This window comes from Magallana gigas, chromosome 1 (assembly GCF_963853765.1).
Source record: "Magallana gigas chromosome 1, xbMagGiga1.1, whole genome shotgun sequence".
In the NCBI taxonomy this organism is placed as follows: Eukaryota; Metazoa; Mollusca; class Bivalvia; order Ostreida; family Ostreidae; genus Magallana; species Magallana gigas.
Window position 1 is genome coordinate 64,128,514 of NC_088853.1, and position 13,067 is coordinate 64,141,580.

Here is a 13,067-nt window from a genome sequence, read left to right on the forward strand (position 1 = left end):
TTTTATATATTTTTTCCAATAAGATGATAGTGACCCTTTTACTGATTCAGAATATGTAATTTGTTTTAAAATCGATCAAGGCGTTCTCGAGAAATTAAGCGTCAAAGTCCTGAAGCGAGAGTCCGAGTAGCTCAGTCGATATAGTCGTGGACATGGCCCAGGCGACCCGGGTTCAAGCCTGGAGTGCTGCAAATTTTTTTTTCATTTTTTTCGCTTAGATTTACGATTTTATCTTTGAATTGATAAGTTTAATCTTATCTATTCAAAAATTGGACGGAAGACCCACTCGTTGCTCGCAACGAGATCGAATCTAGTTATTATTATTATTCTTTTTTTGTCTTACAAATTTTGTGCAGGCGATTTCTCGGAGATGACTCGTTTGATTTCCTTCAAATTTGCAGGGCTGATGCCTAGTCATATGAATTTTATACCCCTGAAACAATTTTGAAAAATTCACTTCCGGTCGGAAGTTATCGTCGTTTTACAATTTTTAAAAGTCAATTTTGTCGGCGATGTTTCTCAAAAACGAGTAAAGATAGAGAACTGAAATTTTCAGAGATGATAGATCTAGCAATATCCTCGTGTACCTCGGTCACGAGAATGTTGACCGTCACTTCCGGTCGTCACCGGAAGCAAAATTAAAAAATGAAAATTTTCAACTTTTTATTTTTATATATTTTTTCCAATAAGATAATAGGGACCCTTTTACTGATTAAGAATATGTAATTTGTTTCAAAATCGATCAAGGCGTTCTCGAGAAATTAAGCGTCAAAGTCCTGAAGCGAGAGTCCAAGTAGCTCAGTCGATATAGTCGTGGACATGGCCCAGGCGACCCGGGTTCAAGCCTGGAGTGCCGCAATTTTTTTTTTCATTTTTTTCGCTTAGATCTACGATTTCATCTTTGAATTGATAAGTTTAATCTAATCTATTCAAAAATCGGACGGAAGACCCACTCGTTGCTCGCAACGAGATCGAATCTAGTTATTATTAGGGTCTTCCGTCTTCAGCGGAAGACCCTTCTATTATTGTAATGTTTCTTTTTCACTTTTCTTATTATTAGGGTCTTCCGTTTCCAACGGAAGACCCTCTTGTTATTCTTCGGTTTCTTTCTATTATTAGGGTTTTCCGTTTTTCAACGGAAAACCCTTCTGTTATTCTACTGTTTCTTATTATTATTTTTTTTTTTTCCCGCAAATTTTGTGCACGAGATTTCTCGAACATTTTTTGTCTGATTGCTATGAAACTTTCAGGGTATGTAGATGATATTAATATCTCTAGACGTTTTTTTCAAATTTTTAAATTTTACTTCCGGTTATGAGTTATTGCCCTTTAATTGAAAATTGGGGGGTCTTTTGTCCAGAGTTGATCTCGGAAACTACAAAAGATAGTTGCATGAAATTTAGCAGAATTGTTGGTAACATTTTATAGTTTTGCTGGCATGAAAATTTTGGCAAAATGTGTTTTAGTTTTTAAGCTATTTGTCGGTAAAGTTTAAGGTTTTGGGGGGTCTGAAATTTTGTTGCTTTTTGTATAATAACCTTTAAACTAAAAATATTTTGTTAATACATATAGAACAAAAGTTGTTTAAAATAACGAGAGCTTTCATTTAAAATTAAGAAAAAAGGGCTGGCCCCTATAATTAGGGGTCAGCAGCTCATACACGTATTTTTTTGATAGCAAAAATCGTTATCATTTTATGAAAAAAAATTAATTCAGTTATTGTTAATATATTAATTAATGTCATTTGGTATCAAATTTAAAAAGTTCTGTGCCCTATTTTTTTCAAATTTCATAAAACAAATATGTGAGAATCGTACATGAACGAGTTAATATGTCTACATAGACACACAAGCGAACAAATGCCACTTTAAGGCCCAGGCATTTACTGCATTCCGTTGTGTTGCGTCTTAGATAAATTGTTGTGATTCAATTTCATTTTTTTTCATCTATATCATTTATGAATTCAATGAACACACATTATTTAAACGTTCTATGTGCAACTATTTGTCGGGGCCCCCCTGTTTGTAACCCCCGCGCGCGCGTCGAATGTAAACAGTAACGAACGGCATGACATTGTAGAAAAGAGAGAGCCGTAATGCAGAAGAGAAGTTGTGTATTCTTTCGGTGTACACATGCATTTTCAAGTTACTGTGAAACATATGAACATGCACAGGGAACAATACTACATATTTGTATAAGGAGGGATATATTTTCGTGTGAATCGTTTACGAGGAAATTCTGACAGCCACACTTCTGTCGACCATGTCGACGGATGTTTATGTTTCCATTGATCAGCCGTTGATAAGCTACGAAAAGATGGACATTAAAGTGTGTGATCTATTTGGATGTTACTGAAGAAGGTGAGGATTTTTATTTCTTTTAAAGTTTCTTGTCTATAGTGGTTAAAATGTCAGCATGTTAACTGGTTAACATTTAGTATATAGATGTACATGTAAGTACGTGCACACTGTCACTATGTATGATATTTTTCTAGTCCAGACAATATAAATCCTTTTAATAGAATTGAATCCCAAATGTTTTACCTTTCACTTGTTTTTTTTTCTTTCCTTTTTACCAGAATTTTGTGTAAATTACAATTCAATTTATTGAGAAAATCCACATGTGGCAAAAGTCATACATACAGTATACAAATATACATGTAGTTGGTACTGTACATAGATTTTCTTATGTTATGTGCATCACGTATGAATTTACAAATATATCTTGATGATTTAACATCTGCTGGGTTAAGAATTTTATAAGAATTACAGAGTTAGATGTTTTTGTTATGGTGTGGGTGTTTGTTTACTAACGTGTAATTTTTACATTGTTTACTGGATGTTTAGACTTGCTCGAGGTTCATGGGTGACTGGAAAGGATGACCGAATTTATCTATTTAAAAAAAAATCAGATTGTGAATTTTCAACTCAAAATTCAAAGCAGGGTCTAATTAGAAACATATGATCATATTCTTGTGCGGAAGACTCCAAATGTAGACATAAATACCCTGTAGACATACATGTAACATCAAGTAAATAAAATTGTATATACTTCAGACTTCAGAGTTAAAACATGACTAAAAAGTCTTTAATATTTTTATGATGCAGATCAATGTATCATTAGAGAGGTTTAGCAGACCAACGGGTACCCGGTACATGTACTTGTACATGTAGGTTACAAGTTAGAACTATGCTTACCACTCTACCAGTTCACATAATTTTTCTTGTTTAGCAGTTTTGATGTGTACTTAAATTGTCCTTGTTAATGTTTTAAATGTAATTTTTATATTCTCTTTTTTTAATCTGACTACTGGCAGTACTGGCATGCCAGCAGTTCTTGTCGAGGACCATTTCTCGCTGGTGCAATGTTACATCATATTTTCGTATATAATTTTATGTGTTGATAAAATGACGTAACAATGCACTGATGAAAAATGGTTCTCAATGATAACTGATCGCACTCCAATATTGATTAATTACAGACAAAAACTGAAGGTTGCAAGTGTTATTTTTTATTTAACACCATTGTTTAAAATAACTTTTTATATATGTGACGGTCAGACCGGTTTAAATACCAGTGTTCAGTTGGTAGAGCACCTGACTAGAGATTCAGGGGGCCCAGGTTTAATTCCTGGTTTGTCCTTCATTATTTCTCCCATCCTGTGACAATATTAAGGCTTGGACGATTCTGTACTTTGCCGATTCGGTATACATATCACGATACATGAGATGCGATACGATACATATCACGATACATTGCAACTAAATGAAAACATGAATAAGGGTTAAAAATTTATTCAATCTGTCGATGTATTACCGCATGTCAAAAGTTATTTTGATATATTTAAAATGAGCGTTGCACAATTTACAAATTACTTAAGTCTCATATACACTACTTTTTGCCAGATACATGTAGCTCAGTTGGTAGAGCACTTGACTAGAGATTCAGAGGGCAAGGTTCGAATCCCAGTCTGTTCTGTCATTATTTCTCCCATCTTGTACATTTATATCAGATATATTACAGATGATTATGGGTCATCACATGTTTTGCAAGATGCAATAATTGTATTAAAACCTTTACTTTACAACACAATACATTTAAGTGAATATTTATGTCTCTTGATATTATTTGGTGTGGTGTTCTTGACAGCATCGCATTCAAGTCAGTGTCAGCTACATTATGCATAAACAATTTTACCCGCTCCTAAACCACAAACTTTCTTATTAGTGGATTCAGCTTATACCGCTGATTGGCTGCTGTTGCAGCAGACTTATAATATATGCACGCACAAAACACAATGAACTTATCAGAGAATGAAAAATTCATCGAGTTACTTTCAACTGTTGGAATTTGGATATTTTTTAAAAATGTATACTTGTGACAAAACATATAATTATGTGGTACATTACAGCTGTAGCTTTATGAAGAAAATTTGGGTTAGACATATATATAGCAACCATGCAAGTAAATGATATTAACTAAAACTTCCAATTTATGACGCACGAAATATACGCTACTTTTATAGAGATTGACATACATGAAATGTAACACATTCTGTGAAAAATAATCTATTAAAAATTCTTCATTGAGTTTACTCATACATGTTTTATGCTTATTACACATAGTATTGTTTTTAAAACATGTAATTTAAAAGAAAAGAAACCAAAACCCTCGCCAAATTTATTTGCCAAAAAAAACCCCGGTAGAATTGATAAAACATGCGGGTATACCAGAAGGAAATACATGTACTTTGACGCTGTTCAGATGGGTAATATTCCTTTGTAATTTTCGAATTGAAATTTTTGACTGTTGCACTACAAGAAATAAACTCTAGCTCTCTTTCTCTCTCAAACTCTCTCTCAATCTGATAAGTGTCTATACCTAAGAAATTTTTTTAATATTAAATTATGACTTGATATGCAAATTTTTGATCTTGTACTGCCTAAATGTTATGTCATATATTGGAATATGTAATACTTATTACACTGCATGGTCAGTGTATTTTTTCCAGAAATAATATGCATATGTTAATGTAAACACAGCTATTACTAGTACATGTATGTAAACACAGCTAATTATTTTTTTTTTATTTCAGCTAAAAATGGACTCTTGTTCTGACATGGCACCACATGGCTTTTACCTGTTGATTCTTGTGGGTCAGCTCTTGAGATTAACCTGTCACCTCTATCCACATGCATATTCCTTGTGTTCTACAGACTTTTTACCGGTAATTCAAATTAAATCGGATAATGCATGAACAATAATGGAACTTGAAGAAAGCATCATCCCATGTTGTGGTTTGTGTTTGATAAGAAATTATGAAAAACAAAATTAAGGCTATTTAAAGAAATTCATAATTGTTGTGAAAATTTGTTTTTCAATAAAAGTATGCAATTATGTTTCCTTTATTTTTTATTTTATAAAGGTATTTAGATGTGTTTACATAATTGAACCCCCCCCCCCCATCCAATTGTCTGCATTAAGATTACATGTAGGATATGTAAATGTACATTTGACTTTGAAATAACATCTGCTATGATAATTACTTTTGAAATGAACAAGAAACAACCTATTGCTACCTTTCTAAGGTATATATGCATAAAAAAAGGAGAAAAACATGTCAAATTTTGAACATTTTTCATGGAAATCAACTCTGTCTCCAGCTACCTGGGTGTTTGAATTTTATTTTAATTTAAGGCAGATGTCTAACTTGTAGGTTGTATCTTACTGTTTTAGCATGGATAGAAGGAGACTAGAAATCAAAATAGATTAGATATTCACTAAATATGATTGTTAGCTTACTTTTTTTCATAAAAACAAGAAATCACAAGCAGGACAGCTGTCTATTTGTTAATTAAAATGGTGTTAATCATAAAATAAACAAATAATTAGGATCAAATTTTAGAATCATTGATGATTGTTTTCAAATATGTGTGAGAAATGACTCAAGGAAATTGCCATAAGTTTCATAAAATTAGGTAAAACATTTTTAACCATGATTTTTTATGAAAATCAAAAGATGGGGGGGGGGGTATACATGTAAGGATATTTCTAAGTGATGTGAAGCTTTTTTCATGATTATATAATGTAGATGCATGTTGTATTGAATAAGGTTTCTTTTTAAAGGTGGTTGAACAACAATTGACCTCTAAAAGGTCAGGTAAAGATGTTTTACTATTGAGAACCCTGTAAATCTGTGTTTACTAATGGAAATTGGAAATGGGGGGTTCACTTAAATGGCCATATTTTTATTAAACCTCAATGGAATTTGCAATATGTGGTATTCTTTTTCTCAGAATTGCATTAGCTTTCTTATTCTAAGACAAACCGTCTTTTCATAAAATGTTAGTGTACTAAGTTAAAGGTACAAGGAACAGTTTCGGATAAACAACCGTCAATATTTTTGTAAAATTGATAGTGACTGTACTTGAAGATTTACCAGTGTTGCGTAGATTCATGAAATGAATTTTGATGTTTATCAATAGTTAATGGGATGTCTCTTGTTGGAATTGGTAAGGCCTAAAAAAAGAAATAGTGTGTTTAGGGTAACACTGATGAAAAAATTAGGTTAGGTAGGTGGAGATTTTTTTTTATTTTATCTATTTTTTTTGCCTGAATCCTAAGAATGTTTGTTTGTTTCATATTTAAAAACATTTTTTTTATTGGAAATAAGATAAAATTCAGTCGGATAAAATCAGGCATCTAAAAATGGTAGGATCGGGCCATTTTTGTAGGTTAGGTCGGGTTACCCGAAACACACAACTTTTTTTTTTAGGCCTAAGCAATATTAAGGCCCCTAATTTTAAGTACATGAGAAGCAGTAATAAATTGTGAAACTTGCGGCTTTGACTGTTGTGTTGACTTTACACAGTGAAATTGAAGGTTACAAACGGGAGGTTAGGCCAAAAAAAAAAATATTCATGTTTCCTGTCACCTGACCAAAAAAATTAGGGTAGGTAGGTAGGAAAAAATTTTTATTTTTAAAAAATATTTTATTTTTAAAAACTTCAAGAATGTGTGTTATAATGAGAAAAAAGTATGTTCACAGTGCACAGTATGTTAATGATGATTCAAAATTTCCAAAGGTATATGTATTATTATGCATGTAATGTATCGAAAACAACCTGTATCAAAAAAAAATCCATTTTTTTAAAATTAAAAATAAAAACTAATATTATTTGCAAAATTTAATCTACATGTGTATGAATGTATTTATCCTTTTCTGGATAAATATTTCTGTTTTGTTTATGCTTAATGTCAAATCAGTGTCTGTACTTTCGTGTATTTGGGGTATTAGTCCTACCCTTTGACCCACTTACTATCGTACGTTATTATGTAGAGGATCTGATTAATTTTCAAGATAATATAGACAGCAGTTTTATGATAATTTTAACATTTATTGCAGTTATTAACTAATAACAGGTTATTAACTAACTGTTATAACAGGATTCAAAGTAATAAACATCATTTTTGTAATTTCCAATGCACAGTATGTTGTTGCATCACCCGTATTTATAAACCCTGAAAATAAGATAGTTGCAAGTTATACTATAACCACAAGGTTAATTTATGTAGTAAAAATGTCTGTATATTAGTTTACTATCATTATTTTGCCAGTGAGGTCAGTTTACACGATTGTGAATTTAGAAGACCGGGCACTTTCACTTCTCTTTTTGAGGAAATTCTGGCGAAGTTACCGATCACCATCATGATCACAAAAAAATTTTTAGGGTCGGAGGGTAAAAGATAGGGTCGGTCGGGCGACAGGAAACAGGAATTATTTTTTTTTAGGCCTTATATAACATGAAATGGAGGTGGATGGGATATTATATGCCTATTTAGTATCTACTGGGTATGAGGACAATAGGAAGTTTATTGTCCCCCAAGACAGCAACTATTTCATGAGGCAAAGCCAAGGGAAATAGTTGCTGTGGGGTGGGACAATAAACTTGCTTTTGTCCAAATAGTCAGTTAATTGGTATATTATTATTCCGAATAAAACTTTATTTGTCAGCGATGCAGAATTTCTTGATGATAAACAAATTAGAGTTATCAAATTTTGTATTTAATGCGGTGATCTGATTAGGTCAGAGGTGTTCCGAGTTTAAAAAGGAGGGAAATCAAATTCTGCTGATGAATGGTTTTGATGACTATTCACCATGGGCAGATAGCATGGATACTATTTCAAATTAGATAGAAAAGCATTAGTTTGTGTGGGCGCCTTCTAGTGATCAGTTTGTCCGTCTGTCCATCCGAGATCGCTTGACCGGAGCATAGCTTCTCTCCCCTTGGACCAATCTGGCTCATACCTCATCCACAGGGTTCCTTTGGGTTAAGGATGTGCAGTGACCTTGAACCATGTTGTTAGGTATAAGGTTAAGGTCATAGTAGAATTACATATATAAAATCCTTGTCTGGGGCATATCTTCTCTCCCTTTGGTCCAATCTGGCTAATACTCACAGACTGTCTCTATCGTTAATCGATGAGCAGTGACCTTGCATGAAATTTCTAGGTAAAGGGTGAAATATCACATCGGATCATGCAAAAATCCTTTTTTCAGAGCATATATACTTTCTACTAACCCCTATTTGGCTCAGACTTCACATAAGCAGAGCTTTTGAGTAAAGGGTGTGTAGTGACCTTGAACCTATTTTCAAGGTAAACTGTGAAGGTCATAGCAGAATTATATTTAAAAAATCCTTGACTGGAGTACATCTTATCTCCCTTTGCTCCAAACAGGCTCATACTTCACCCACATGATGCCTTTGATCAAAGGATATGCAATGACCTCGAATGATATTTGTAGATCAAGTGTCAAGGTCATATCAGATCACTCAAAAATCCATATTTTAAGAGCATATATATACTCTCCTTTTAGCCCCTAATTGGCTAATATTTTGCCTAAACAGAGCTTATTGGTTAATGGCATGCAGTGACCTTGAACCATGTCAATGTGAAGGTCATAGCAGATCTTAATAAAATTAGTTTTAGACAGAAGATTATTTCCTGGATATGCTTAATCTTGGTCAGATTGAACAAAAATGCCTGTGTGTTAGGGGCAATGAAATTGAATTAGAAGTTTTATGCCAGCTGGAAAAATTTCAAGTTATAGGTCAAGGTCAAAGCAAAATTCTCTGAAATAACATCAGCGGGGCCCTTTGAAATGTTCACCATTTCAATGTTGTCTGGTTCATAGTAATTTCAAATAAAAATATTCACAGAGGAAAAATAAAATTAAGTAAACTATACATCGATAAGTTTCTGACAATTGATGATGCAACAAGCACATAGTACGAAAGGTCAACCCTTTGAAAAGCAGTGTAGATGAAATGTTGCTCAGATTTATGTTTTAAACAAAATTGATTTTTACGGAAATTTTAATTTTGCATTCTGGGTTAAGAAATTAGATGTTAGTTCAAGGTAAAGTTAACTTTTACCTAAAATGAAGTCAAATTTCTTAAGTCGTACTTAAACACATTCGGATTTTTTTGTTAACTCGGTCTTGAAATGTTAATGTTTTTTTTGTTAATTTGTACTTAAAACCATTCGGATTTTGTTAAGTCGTACCAAGAATCATTCGATTTTTAAAATCTTTTTTGTACTTAAGTTACTTTTGTCATTAGATTAAGAACACTGCTTCTTAGAGGTACTTCTAGCATTACTTTCGACATTAGCGGAAAACCCACTCGTTGCTTTGCAACGAGCTTTGCTCTAGTTATTATTATTCTTTTTATTTTTTTTTCTGACTCCTTTTCGGCTTTATAACTCAAAAAGTTTACAACCGATTTTATTGAAACTTTCAGAGATTATGTGCAATTATAATACCTCGAAGTTTATAAAGTTTCTATGAAAATGTCACTTCCGTTTTAATGTTACGTCATTTTTAAAATTTTCAAAAAGTCATTTTGTCCGCGGCGTTTCTCAAAAACGCTTTAAGATAGAGGCTTGAATTTTTCAATGCTTATGATTTGGTCGATTTACCTCTGTAATAAGGCTCGAAATGAAAATCTGTTACTTCCGGTCGAAACCGGAAGTGAAACGAATTTTTCGAAAAAATGAATTTTCTGATCAAATGAAAAATGAATATGTGTTTTGTAGAGCTTATTAAGCTGAATCTAACACTGAAAGCCGTTTTAAAATCGGACGATGCATTACAGAGATATCGGGGTTTAAAAATTCATTTTTCCGGAAATTTTGATTCCGCGTCCTTGGTTTAAAAAATAGCGTAATGTTAAAAGTAAAATTAACTCGTACCAAAAATAATTGTTAAGTCGTACTTGAACACATTCGGATTTTTTTTTGTTAAGTCGTTCTTGAAATCGGAAAGGTTTTTGTTAAGTCGTACTTAAAATCATTCGTATTTTGTTAAGTCGTACCAGGAATATTCGATTTTTTTCATCTTTTTATTTTAGTTACTCTTGTTATTGGTTTAAGAGCTCTGCTTCTTACAGGAACTTCCAGCTTTACTTCCAACATTAACGGAAGACCCACTCGTTGCTTTGCAACGAGCTTTGCTGTAGTTATTATTATTATTCTTTTTTTGTCTTACAAATTTTGTGCAGGCGATTTCTCAGAGATGACTCGTTCGATTTCCTTCAAATTTTCAGGGCTGATGCCTAGTCATTTGAATTTTATACCGCCGGAACGATTTTTAAGAATTCACTTCCGGTCGGAAGTTATCGTCGTTTTACGATTTTATTAAAAGTCAATTTTGTCGGCGATGATTCTCAAAAACGATCAAAGATAGGGAACTGAAATTTTCAGAGATGATAGATCTAGCGATATCCTCGTGAAACTCGGTCAAGAGAATGTTGGCCGTCACTTCCGGTCGTCACCGGAAGCAAATTTAAAAAATGAAAATTTTCAACTTTTTGTTTTGATATATTTTTACAAATTAGATGATAGTGACCCTTTTACTGATTCAGAATATGTAATTTGTTTTAAAATCGATCAAGGCGTTCTCGAGAAATTAAGCGTCAAAGTCCTGAAGCGAGAGTCCGAGTAGCTCAGTCGATAGAGTCGTGGACATGGCCCAGGCGACCCGGGTTCAAGCCCCGAGTGCCGCAAATTTTTTTTCTCTTTTTTCGGTTAGATCTACGATTTTATTTTTGAATTGATAAGTTTAATCTAATCTATTCAAAAATCGGACGGAAGACCCACTCGTTGCTCGCAACGAGATCGAATCTAGTTATTATTCTTTTTTTGTCTTACAAATTTTGTGCAGGCGATTTCTCGGAGATGACTCGTTCGATTTCCTTCAAATTTTCAGGGCTGATGCCTAGTCATATGAATTTTATACTGCAGGAACAATTTTAAAAAATTCACTTCCGGTCGGAAGTTAACGTCGTTTTACGATTTTTAAAAGTCAATTTTGTTGGCGATGTTTCTCAAAAACGAGTAAAGATAGAGAACTGAAATTTTCAGAGATGATAGATCTAGCAATATCCTCGTGCACCTCGGTCAAGAGAATGTTAACCGTCACTTCCGGTCGTCACCGGAAGCAAATTTAAAAAATGAAAATTTTCAACTTTTTGTTTAGATATATTTTTTCAAATTAGATGATAGTGACCCTTTTACTGATTCAGAATATGTAATTTGTTTTAAAATCGATCAAGGCATTCTCGAGAAATTAAGCGTCAAAGTTCTGAAGCGGAGTCCGAGTAGCTCAGTCGTTATAGTCGTGGACATGGCCCAGGCGACCCGGGTTCAAGCCTCGAGTGCCGCAAAATTTTTTTCTCTTTTTTTCGCTTAGATCTATTATTTTATCTTTGAATTGATAAGTTTAATCTTATCTATTCAAAAATTGGACGGAAGACCCACTCGTTGCTCGCAACGAGATCGAATCTAGTTATTATTATTATCATTATTCTTTTCCTTACACATTTTGTGCAGAAGATTTCTCGGCGATTACTCGTTCGATTTCTTTTAAATTTTCAGTAAAGATGCCCCGCCGTCTGAAGTTTGTACCGCCGGATTTTTTTTTAGAAATTCACTTCCGTTCGGAAGTTATCGTCAATTTACGATTTTTAAAAGTCAATTTTGTCTGACAGGTTTTTCAAAAATGAGTAAAGATATAAGGCTGAAATTTTCAGAGATGATAGACCTACTGTTTTTCTGGCGCAACACACTCAAGAAAATGTCTGCCGTCACTTCTTTTTGTCATTGGAAAAAAAATGTAAAAAATTAAATTTTTCTACTTTTTTATTTTTTAATATTTCTTTTTTATATTTTAACAGTTGATAGTGACCCTCTTACTGATTCAGAATATGTAATTTGTTTTAAAATCGATCAAGGCGTTCTTGAGAAATTAAGCGTCAAAGTCCTGAAGCGAGAGCCCGAGTAGCTCAGTTAATAGAGTCGTGGACATGGCCCAGGCGACCCGGGTTCAAGCCCCGAGTGCCGAAAAAAAATTTCCTACTTTTTTTGGATAGATTGATAATTTCGTGTTAAAAGTCGTCTTCTCTACTCAAAAATCTCACGGAAGACCCACTCGTTGCTCGCAACGAGATCGAATTCTTTTTTTGTCTTACAAATTTTGTGCAGGCGATTTCTCGGAGATGACTCGTTTGATTTCTTTTAAATTTTCAGGGCTGATGCCAAGTTATATGAATTTTATACCGCCGGAACAATTTTTAAAAAATCACTTCCGGTCGGAAGTAATCGTCGTTTTACGATTTTTAAAAGTCAATTTTGTCGGCGATGTTTCTCAAAAACGAGTAAAGATAGAGAACTGCAATTTTCAGAGATGATAGATCTAGCAATATCCTCTTGAACCTCGGTCAAGAGAATGTTGGCCGTCACTTCCGGTCGTCACCGGAAGCAAATTTAAAAAATGAAAATTTTGAACTTTTTGTTTTGATATATTTTTTCCAATTACATGATAGTGACCCTTTTACTGATTCAGAATATGTAATTAGTTTTAAAATCGATCAAGGCGTTCTCGAGAAATTAAACGTCAAAGTTCTGAAGCGGAGTCCGAGTAGCTCAGTCGTTATAGTCGTGGATATTGCCCAGGCGACCCGGGTTCAAGCCTCGAGTGCCGCAAAAAAATTTTCTCTTTTTTTCG

The 13,067-nt window shown here is 33.5% G+C and overlaps 1 protein-coding gene and 1 long non-coding RNA gene across 2 annotated transcripts in view; one reads left to right on the forward strand and one right to left on the reverse strand.

Moving 5' to 3' along the window:
- LOC105348035 (protein jagged-2-like) overlaps nucleotides 1-13,067 on the reverse strand; it is a 103,125-nt gene that overhangs the window by 32,079 nt on the left and 57,979 nt on the right. The gene's annotated exons all lie outside the window — the stretch shown is intronic.
- LOC136274991 (uncharacterized) lies at nucleotides 1,077-5,397 on the forward strand. Its single transcript, XR_010713521.1, has 2 exons — nucleotides 1,077-2,360; nucleotides 5,096-5,397. It is a non-coding gene; the product is annotated as an uncharacterized lncRNA (long non-coding RNA).